We start from the raw sequence: 10592 nt of genomic DNA on the forward strand, positions 1-10592 counted from the left end.
AACCATCATTCATATATTGGTATGAAGGGAGTTGAGGCTATGAGATTAGCCTAACTTAAAGGTATTGTCAAACATCAAAAAGGGGGAGATTGTTGGTGCAAGATTTCCTAGGTCAAGGTTGACCTGGCTGACTGAGCTTGAATTGGTTTAAGCTCGAGTCTTGATGTTTGAGTTTCGATGTTTGACAATACATGGAGATTGCAGATGCAATTGTTCATGTGGGGAGATTGTGAAGGAAAGTCAAGTAGGTCAAGGTTGACTGGATACTTGACTGGAAAATCCTGGTGAGTGAAGTCAGGTGAAAGTCCTGGTGAGTGAAGCCAGGCAGATGTGAAAGTCCTGGTAAGTGAAGCCAGGCAGATGAAAAGTCCTAGTGAGTGAAGCTAGGCAGAAGGAAAGTCCTGGTGAGTGAAGCCAAGCAGATGAGAAGTCCTGGTGAGTGAAGAAAGGCAGATGTGAAGTCCTAGTGAGTGAAGCTAAGCAGAAGGAAAGTCCTGGTGAGTGAAGCCAGACAGATGTGAAGTCCTAGTGAGTGAAGCTAGGCAGAAGGGAAGTCCTGGTGAGTAAAGCCAGGCATGGGAAATCTAGGTGGATCAAGATTGATCGGACACCTGGTGGAGATAAGTCCAAGTGGGTCAAAGGGATTGACCGGATACTTGGTACGAGAAAATCCAGATGGGTCAAGGTTGACCAGACATCTGGTAGAAGTCCAAGTGGGTCAAAGGGATTAACCGGACACTTGGTGAAGGAGTCCTAGCAGGTCAAGGATGATCGGATGCTAGGCATGATGTACCAACAGGTCATGGTTGACCAGATGTTGGTTTAGGGGACTTTAGACTTGGTTTTGGGCAAAAACCATGAGCTGGATCGATCTGCCGATCGATTGGCTCATGCCCAATCAATCGGTTGATCGATTGGGTGGGTCTTCACGAAAAGCCTCCTCCCAATCGATCAGTGGATCGATTGGGAGAAGCTTACGATCGCACAGAACATCTCTGGATCGATCGATCGATCGATTCAGAGCCTCCAATCGATCAGCCGATCGATTGGGAGCTTCGCTTCTGCGCGATAAGCTCTGGATCGATCAGCCGATCGATCCAGGCATTTCCCAAGAGCACAGAGGCGCTCTGGATCGATCGGCCGATCGATCCAAAGCCTCCCCAATCGATTGGGATTTGACCATTGGCGCAGATAAAGACGTTGGCGAACGTTTTTCACAGCACTTCTTCGATTCCACTCCACAAGCGACACAGGCGATTTCTGCACAGCTTTCTTCTCCACTCTCACGCCAGTTCTTGAAAGATCTTGGAGGTACGTCCAAGTCAAGAGGCGAGAATATAACAAGAAGAAGAAGCTAGGGTTAGTGTTTCTTTTGTAAATCTTGTAAACTTTCCCTTGTATTTGCTTTTCTTTATTTCTTGTTGTATTGAGAGTGTTGTAAGGCTTCTCCGCCTTCAGTGGTTACCGAGAAAGAGTGTTTTTATAGTGGAGGGTGCGTGAGTGTGTGGATCCTTGGATTAGTCACCTCTTCTTGAGGTGGATACCAAGTAAATTCCTAGAGTTAGCGTTGTGTGTTTGTTGTTGTATTTCCGCTGCACATCATTTCAAAGAAGCGAGCAACGACGAGCTCGAGATCGCGCTGAGCTATTCACCCCCTTCCCTCTAGCTACATTTTCGGTCCCAACACCCTCCATGCAGTTGGAGGCACCCTCAGGCGCATAAGCTGCGAAGTGGTCAGAGCTCATCCACGCTGAGGATTCGGTGCGGATGAGGGCGCCCTCCATGGTGTTGGAGGCGCCCTCAACAGGCTTTATAAGGCATCTTCGAGTAGCAGCAAAATAGAATAACAAAATCATAATCTGTCTTCTCCGTGCTGCTCAAAAGACGATCCAGAAAAACTATAGCAAGACCCCAACGACCAGGAGCTTCAAACTTATTATTTTTTGTTGTCGGTATATACTTTATTACTATAATTGTATTTCAAACTGTAATATTCTCGTGCTTATAGTGATTGCCTAAAGTAAACGCTCAACGAGCGTGGGTCTTGGAGTATGAGTCGCCCCAGGCTTCGAACCAAGTAAATCTTGGTGTTCGTGTGTTTGTGTTTATTATTTTCGCTGCATTTTACTTTGAGTTTTTCAAAACGAAAGTGAAAGCAACTTGATTAGGGTCGTAAACATGCCGAGCCAAGCTAAGTTTTGGGGTGTTCAAACTTATTTGATAAGATAACCAAGTCGAACCCAACCAAGCTTAAAATGAACCAAACTTTTGAAATGAGTGTTCAAGCTTGCCTTGGTTTATTTTTTATGAGCTTGAGATTGTTTAAAGCTTGGCTTGAGTTTGATTCATTTAGATGTTATCAAGCTCTCAATTCAAACTTGGTTTGAGCTTGGTTCGTTTAGATGTTATCAAGCTATCAATTCAAGCTTGTTTGATTGTTTGAAACTTTTAGTTGTTTGATTGGTTATTGAGCTTGATAATTTAAATTTATTTTATTTTATTATTTATTTAACATATTGAAAAGAGTTTTATTAATAAATATAGTTCGTGAACGTTGTTCACGAACGTTAATGAGCTAAATACATATGTGTTCAAGCTTATTTATTTAGCATAATGAGTTGCCCAAGTTTGTTTGTTTAATTAATCTTATGTATATTAAATGAACATAAACAAACTAAGCTCTTACCAAATCGAACATTAAATTTATTTACGAACATTTGATTCATTTACCATCTTAAACTTGATAATGATTGCCTATTAATGTTGTGGTAGAACAAATGATAACCCCATTTATTACTGATTCATATTGTAAGATTCATTTTTGAATTAAATTTTTAGAAATTCTGAGGCTATGTTCGTTTGATGAAATGGGATCACACAAGGATCATACATAGTTAAAGAGCCTAATTATAAATTCTAAAATAACTGGACCTTTTCATAAAAATGCGAATAAAACAGTAGATCCGAACTTTTCTCTTATCTAGTTAACCTCTCTCCATGAATTGTTCCTCTTCATCTCTTATACTTAAGGTTAGGGATATAATCGAGTTGAATCGAGCCGAACTCTTAGATGTTTGAATTTGATTCGTTTATAATCGAGCAGAGCTCAAGTTTTATTTAACGAATATATTCATAGCTCGCGAGCTTATTCGAATATTTATCGAACCTAAATGAGCTTAATAAATATAAATTATAAATTTAAATATTCATTAAAAAATTAAATTATATATTTTAAAAAAATTATAATATTTTTGTTAAAATTTATAATTTTATTCTAATAAATAAATTTAATATATTTGTCTATGTTTCATAAGTAGAGTATAAAATCTATAAATTGAATATCAAAATTATTATTTTTTTATTTAAAAATTAATTTATGAGCTTAACGAACATGTTCACGAGCTAACGAGCTGAATATTGTGAAGCTTGAGCCTCATTAAACGAGCTCAAACGAACTTTTATCGAATCGAACTTCGAATAGTTCACGAATAACTTGACTCATTTACATCCCTATTTAGGATCTTTATTTGGGCCAGCCTGGTAGGAAATGGGAAAAGAAAAAATAGGAGAGCGTTTGTTTATATTTTCCAGTTATTTTCTATTTGTATTTTTCTTAAAAATAAAAAATGGATTTGATTTACATGTTCGCGTTTGATTTTTAGAAAAAAACAAGAGAGCATTGTTTAAGAAAGCAGAAAATGCAGAAAAATCACATCACAACTAAATAAGAAAAATAATAATAATTTTTTTAGTGTAAAATAATTTTAGAAAAAATTACACAAGTCAACACAGTTATCCGAATATTTTGGCTTAACGGATTGACTGTCCAACGCCATTGAGTTCGTTAACAACGGATTTGAGCGTCCATCGAACCAGTCGTCGAATGATCAAGTTTGTTCGCCGCAAACCTTGTGTCGATCGCCGATCCTTTTCCTTGACCTCGTAGAACGATCAATCCCACCACCAAACTTACGAGATCATCGTGATTTGCATTTGTGTACGCCTCTCTCGCTTATCATCCACAAGATTATTTTGTGTTTGGGAGAGCTTTTGTTTATTTAAAATTGATTTTTATAGAGATTATTTTGAAGTTGAAGTTAAACTAGGAAGTGTTTAGAAATAGAAGCAAAAGTTAATATAAAATAAAATTTGAATGTTTGATGAATAATTTCTTTTAATCTTAATTTTTAGTTAAACAATAACAATATCTTTAAACATAAATATTATTTGAAAAAATAAATATGAATGTTCATAAACATGAGTGTTTATATAATTATAATTATTATTATTATATTTTAAATATTGTATCAAAATTATTTTTTTTATAACATGAATATTTTAAAAAATATATAAAATTAATAAAAATAAAAATATAAAAAATGATAAAATTTATATAAATATATAAAAATATGTATAAAAAATTTTAGAAATACAAATTATATAAAACTATAAAATATTATTTAAAAAATAAATACTTATAATAAAATATGATTGAAATTTTATAAATTCTATTAGAAATTATTAAAAACTCATATATAAATAAAATTTAATATTATAAACAATCTCTAAACTATTTATAAAAATTTAGCATCATTGTTCAGATAATTAAGTTGTATCCCGTCTAATTGGGCCAATCGCATTAAACTTGAATGTCTTTTATAACTACACAAGTCATTCATAATATCTTGTCACCACCACAAGAAATTTAAAAAAAATTAATGTTTTTTGTTGTTCATGTTGTTGTTTTGAAAAAAGAGACACCAATCCTTCTAAATGCAACTGATGCACATATATCATCCCTCAATTTATCCATGGTCTCATCTGATTGTTGATGATAATAAACTTTGTTGTTTGCACCACTCTGTTCAATATCATTATTTCTATTATTTGCTCTTAAATCAGCCTCCAAAAAAATCTTCATCTTTTGCATCCATGTTTATGATAAAATTGTATATTACCATTGTAGCTAGCACAAGTGCAATCTGGTCTGACCAAGAAATATTAACAGGCATATTACTCAAGATTTGAAACTTTTTCTTCCATACACCAAAAGTGCGTTCAATGGTACCACACAGTGATGAATGCAAGTGATTGAAGGCCTCATGATGATTGTTGTATGAAGAGGCATGCTGAAAATCTGGAATGTGATATTTTTGCCCTTTATATATATATATATATATATGGAGAAAGAAATCCTAATATATTAGGATATCCTGCATCAACTAGATAATATTTACCTAAAAAAAAGGTAAATATAATTAAAAAGTATAACATAAGATATTTAAAGAGATTTCATAATTAAAACCTTGAACTTAAATATAATTGAAATGCGAACCTCTAGGTGGCATTGGAAAGTTCCTTGAAGCATCTTTAATAGCGGAATAGAAAATTCTAGTGTCATAAGCACTTCCTTCCCAACTATGCAACACAAATGTGAAACACATATCAAAATCACATGCCACCATTACATTTTGAGTTAGACTACCTTTTTTTGCCAATAAATGGAACTCACAAATGGCGGTATTGATGCTTGGATGTGAGTATCCTCAATTCACCAATACAATCCTGAAAATTTATATAAGCAAGCCATATGAACCATGAACATAACATCTGATAACGATGATATATTTGAGAAAATTTATGAGCATTTACCTTAAAATGAGGGAAATATCGTGAATTTTCTTAAATATATGGATGAGTAGTGTTGTGATCAGAAAATGACTTTATCTAATCAAGAGACATCTTTGTACAAGATCTTAAGATGCTATGAAATTACATACTAATAGTATAACCAAACTGTTGAAAAGACTCTTGTACTTATATGTTCCCTTCACTGACTATCATCATGAAAGTTGCCAATTGCTCTTCAGCAATCACACTTCTTGTGGGTTTCAAGCCATAATTGTTCACTAAAATTTCACATAAGTCAAAAAATAACTCTTTATGCATTCTAAAGGATTGGTAACATCGGCGAGGATTTCCATTCAATATGGACACCAACGAAGCCCATCCACTATATTCACGGTCGTAACATAGAGTCTTATGCAAATATTTCTCACAATATATTGTTGCTTCAACTGTTAATGCAGATAATAATTTTTTTCTCCCCTAGTGAGTGGGTTTGAACTAGTGCCTTCAATGTCTTTGGTGCTCATGAAGTTGTCTAACTCTTCAAAATCCGATGAAGGAGAAAAAGAATCAGACAACCACTCTCTAAGTCACTATCTAACATTTTTAAGTTTTCTCCAAAATCTGAAAATATACATGAAACAACACACCGTCTAACATTATTGATTCATTGAATGAGTTATCATATATATAATCTTGATTTGTATCTTCAAGAAATCACAAAAAACAATGGAGGGAATAGAAATTCTGAAAAATAGAACACCTAAAAATCACAAAATAACCATATGTTGCATACATCACACAACTTTGTGAGATTTATCACATGTAAGTGATAAATTGGCACAATAGAAATAAATAATAGCATTGCTAGAAATCATTGTCATTATGGCATGATTCTCCACGCGATGCATGAGCTGAAATCATTGAAGTAGTCCTTCGTTGCATGTCCCTTTGCATCTGATCTTGCAACCACTTTGGACGTAAATTATCTCTCTTGATTGTTAAAAATAACTCTCTAACAACAGGTTTCAAAAATAACCGCATTGCATACATCAACAAACTACCACCTTCTTCAATTCCAAACATACAATCTAAAGTCTCCATGCAGTCTTTGATATTGTATTATCCCACATTACCAGTCGACGTTGGAGATGATTGTGATTCACTCTCTGTTGTATTAACCATCCCCTCTAAATACCTTGTAATTTTTTCTGTCGTTGATGATTTCTTTTGCTTTTTATGATAGATAGGAGCAGAAAACAAGTTGTTTCTTCTAGATGAGCCACTCTCCCTGTTGGTTTGTTGTGTGTCATTTGTTTCAGTTGTATGGTCGATGCCAAATCTGTCAACCTCACTAGAATGTATATTGATCTTGTCCGGAATCTGAGTCAGACGGACCACCGGGTGAGGTGGATAGAATATTGACCGAATTGCGACGTCCCGAAGGGGGATATGCTGAGATGACTTCTATATTGACCAAGTCTTCAGAAGTCCTCTGGTCAACGTTACCTGCAACCAGTGACCGGGTTGCCCCCGGCCCCTGGAACCCTGAGGCTCGAGGTAGATCCAACGAATATATGAGTAACATGCTAATAATATAATAATGAAATAAATGAGGGGTGAGTACGAAAGACGTACCCTGGCCTAGGGGGCGCCCTCGGATGGGACGCTGCTCGAGTTGTTGTGACCCGGAAGAGTGGATGACGCCAAGCCGGATGAAGAGCTGGATCTAACGATGAAGAGCCGGACGCGGTGACACAAAACCTGATGTGACCTCAGCACGCAGTTTGAGTTATGACATCGACACGTAGGCCGGGATAAGACATCGACACGTAGGTCGGGGTAAAATATAGGCACACAGGCCGGGATACAAAATGACACGAAACTCGGGATATGACTACAATGCGAAGGCTAGACACAAATCACAGTCTGGAATGCAATAGCAGCATGAATGCCGAAACACAACACACAATAATGACTCCCCAACCAGATAATAATAGTGGAGCGAAGGCATAAATGCCAAATCAATGCAAAGGTCGGAACACAGCCACAACAATGAACCGATACATGGAGGCTGCCGATAGAGGGGGCTGCGAGATGGATGAGTCTGCTGCGGCAGCGCTGTGCCAACGTTGTCCAATTGCAAGCGGAGGAGGGAAGGCTACCGGCAAGTAGCTGCGAATCCCGGAAGGGGGAGAGCGACGACGTGCGAGTAGAGGATTTGAATGCTGCGTCGCGAGAAGGAGCAGTGGCGGAGTCTGTGACGGGGTCGCACATCATGCGTGAGGCAGCGGCAGCATGAGGAGAAGGAAGAAGAAGGAGGAGGTCATTGCCGGCGACCGTCGCTCGAGGGTGGTGGCGAAAGAGGGAGCAGAGGTGGCAGCGCGGTGCACGCACGAAGAAGGAAATCCCCCCTCGCAATAGTGCCCCTTCCTCACCTTAAAACCTTGCACAATGGTTTTACCAAATTACCCCTCCTCTTTTCCCTAATTCTTTCTCTGCCCCTAAATCATATCCACATCACAAGCCTCCCCTTCAAGTCTAGTCGAAGGAGGCACAAGTCCGACTGACTAGACCCATCCAAATGAAAAGCAAAACCCCTCCTAAATGCAGAGTCAGATAGCTGGGCTTGTCGTATAGTGTCGGATGAGTAGCTATGACGGTGGCGAGTAAGTGATTGAAGTAATACCGAGTTAGTGACGAAAAATGGTACCGAGCGTATGCTGAGCAAGTGATTGATTGAATGTCATTCTGGAGACCAAGTGATATCGAGAAGACGGTTGGACGAGGTTGAGCAGGCGGCTGAGCAAATGCAGACCAAGTGTTTATGAGAATGCTGAGCGAGCAACCGAGTTGATGTTGATCGAGCAACAGTAAATCGTGACCGGGCAATAGAGAGAATGATGAACGAGCGGAGGTGTGAGCGTGACTGAGAAAAATACTGACCGAGTGATAGTAAATCGTGACGGGGCAATATAGAATATAATGCCGACCTGACAATCAAAAAATGCTGAGCGGGTCAAAAGATGATGGGCGAGCGGTATCAAACGCGTGGTCGAAAAAAAATATCAACCGAGCGACAATAAATCGCGATCAGAAAAAATGTTGATTGGTACAAAGCGAACAACCAAGCAGATAGCCAAGCGATACTGATCGGTTGACTAAGAGCTGGTCAACCCGATGATCGAAAGACTGTCAAGTGGGCGCGAAGCCTATACTTTGGATAGACATGGAACCTGAGACCAAATGAGAATGGGAGCATAGCCCGTGGATCAAGCGTGAACACGAGTAGAGCCTATGGATGGAGCACAAACGGGAGCAGAACAATCAGGTGGTTATGCGAATGCCGTGAAAGGAGGAAAGTGGGTATCGACCGAGCAGTAAATGCGGGGCAAAACGATGAGTGAGATGCGAGGGACGAGTTCTGTACAAAGTGGCAAGTGAGGCAGGAGTGGTGAGTGCCAGATATAGCAGTGATTGAGACGCGAATGGTGAGTGTCAGGCAAGTGAGTCGCGAACGATGAGTGTCGGGCAGAGCGGCAAGTGGAGCGAATGTGATGAGTGTCGGACAAAGCGGCGAGTGAGGCGAGTATGGTGAGTGTCGGGTAGAGCGGCGAGTGAGCAGTAAGTGCCGATCGAGCAACAACGGTGAGCGAAAATGCTAATTAAGAGTGTCGGACAGAGCGACGAGTGAAACAAGTGTGATGAGTGTCGGGCAGAGTGGCGAGTGAGACAAGCCCCTTGACTAGGGAGTAACTCGACCGACTAGTACTTGAGCGTGAGAGCCTGATCGAGAAGCTATTGGTCGTGAGAGCACACTCACTTATAACTCACTCTAGGGCGAGAGTCTGGAACCCGACCGGGAGGTCGTTGGTCACAAGAGCATACTCGCTTATAACTCTCATTAGGGCGAGAGTCTGGGGGTGTAAGGGCATGCTCACTTATAACTCACGCTGGGGTGAGAGTCTGGAGGTGTGAGAGCATGCTCACTTACAACTCGCACTAGGGCGAGAGTCTGGAGGCGTGAAAGCATGTTCACTTATAAGTCTCACTGGGGCGAGAGTCTGGAGGCGTGAGAACATGCTCACTTATAACTCACCCCAGGGCAAAAGTTTGGAACCCGATCGGGAGGTCGTTGGTCGCGAGACCATGCTCGCTTATAACTCGCGCTTGGGCCAGAGTCTGGAGGCGTGAGAGCATGCTCACTTATAACTCACGTTGGGGTGAGAGTCTGGAGTCTCGATCGAGAGGTGATCTGGAGGTCTGACCAAATACTTGATCTAGAGACCTGACCAGGAATTGATCTGGAGGTATGACTAAGACTTGATCTAGAGACCTGACCAGGAAACAATCTGAAGGCCTGACCAAGAAGTAATTTGGAGTTCTAACCAAGACTTGATCTGGAGACCTGACCAGGAATTGGTTTGGAAGCCCGACTAGGAATTGGTCTGGAGGCTCGATTAAGAATTGGTCTGGAAGCCCGACCGAGAGATTATTAGTGATATTCCGATCTGATACTGGTGGTGATACTCTGGTCCGAGACCAGTGGCGATAGCTCGACCCCAAATGGGGGAGGTGAAGCCCTGAAGTCCATAGAAGCGAAGCCCGTAGCAATATGAGGGAGGAGAGCCTTTATCATACCTGATCGCGGAGTGGTGTCAATCGACTGAGGATTTGTCTCGGTCCCTCAACTCCAAAATACTCGTAAAGCCATGGAGAGAAATAGTGTCGACCCCGTGACTCCAAAATATCCGCGGAGTCAAGGAGAGAATAATTTGAGCCATGACCGTCAAAGGAAGTGAAGCCCATAGACATATAAGGGAGCAGAGTCCGTAGCATTAGAAGGAAGCAGAGCATTGTGGGTGAAAGGAGCAGAGCCTGTAGAGGTAAGAGAATGCAAAATAGGTGGAGAATGTAGAGCATATATCAGTGATAGAGTGCAACGCCTGTAGCAGTAAGAGGAT

This window comes from Zingiber officinale, chromosome 8B (assembly GCF_018446385.1).
Source record: "Zingiber officinale cultivar Zhangliang chromosome 8B, Zo_v1.1, whole genome shotgun sequence".
Classification (NCBI taxonomy): domain Eukaryota; kingdom Viridiplantae; phylum Streptophyta; class Magnoliopsida; order Zingiberales; family Zingiberaceae; genus Zingiber; species Zingiber officinale.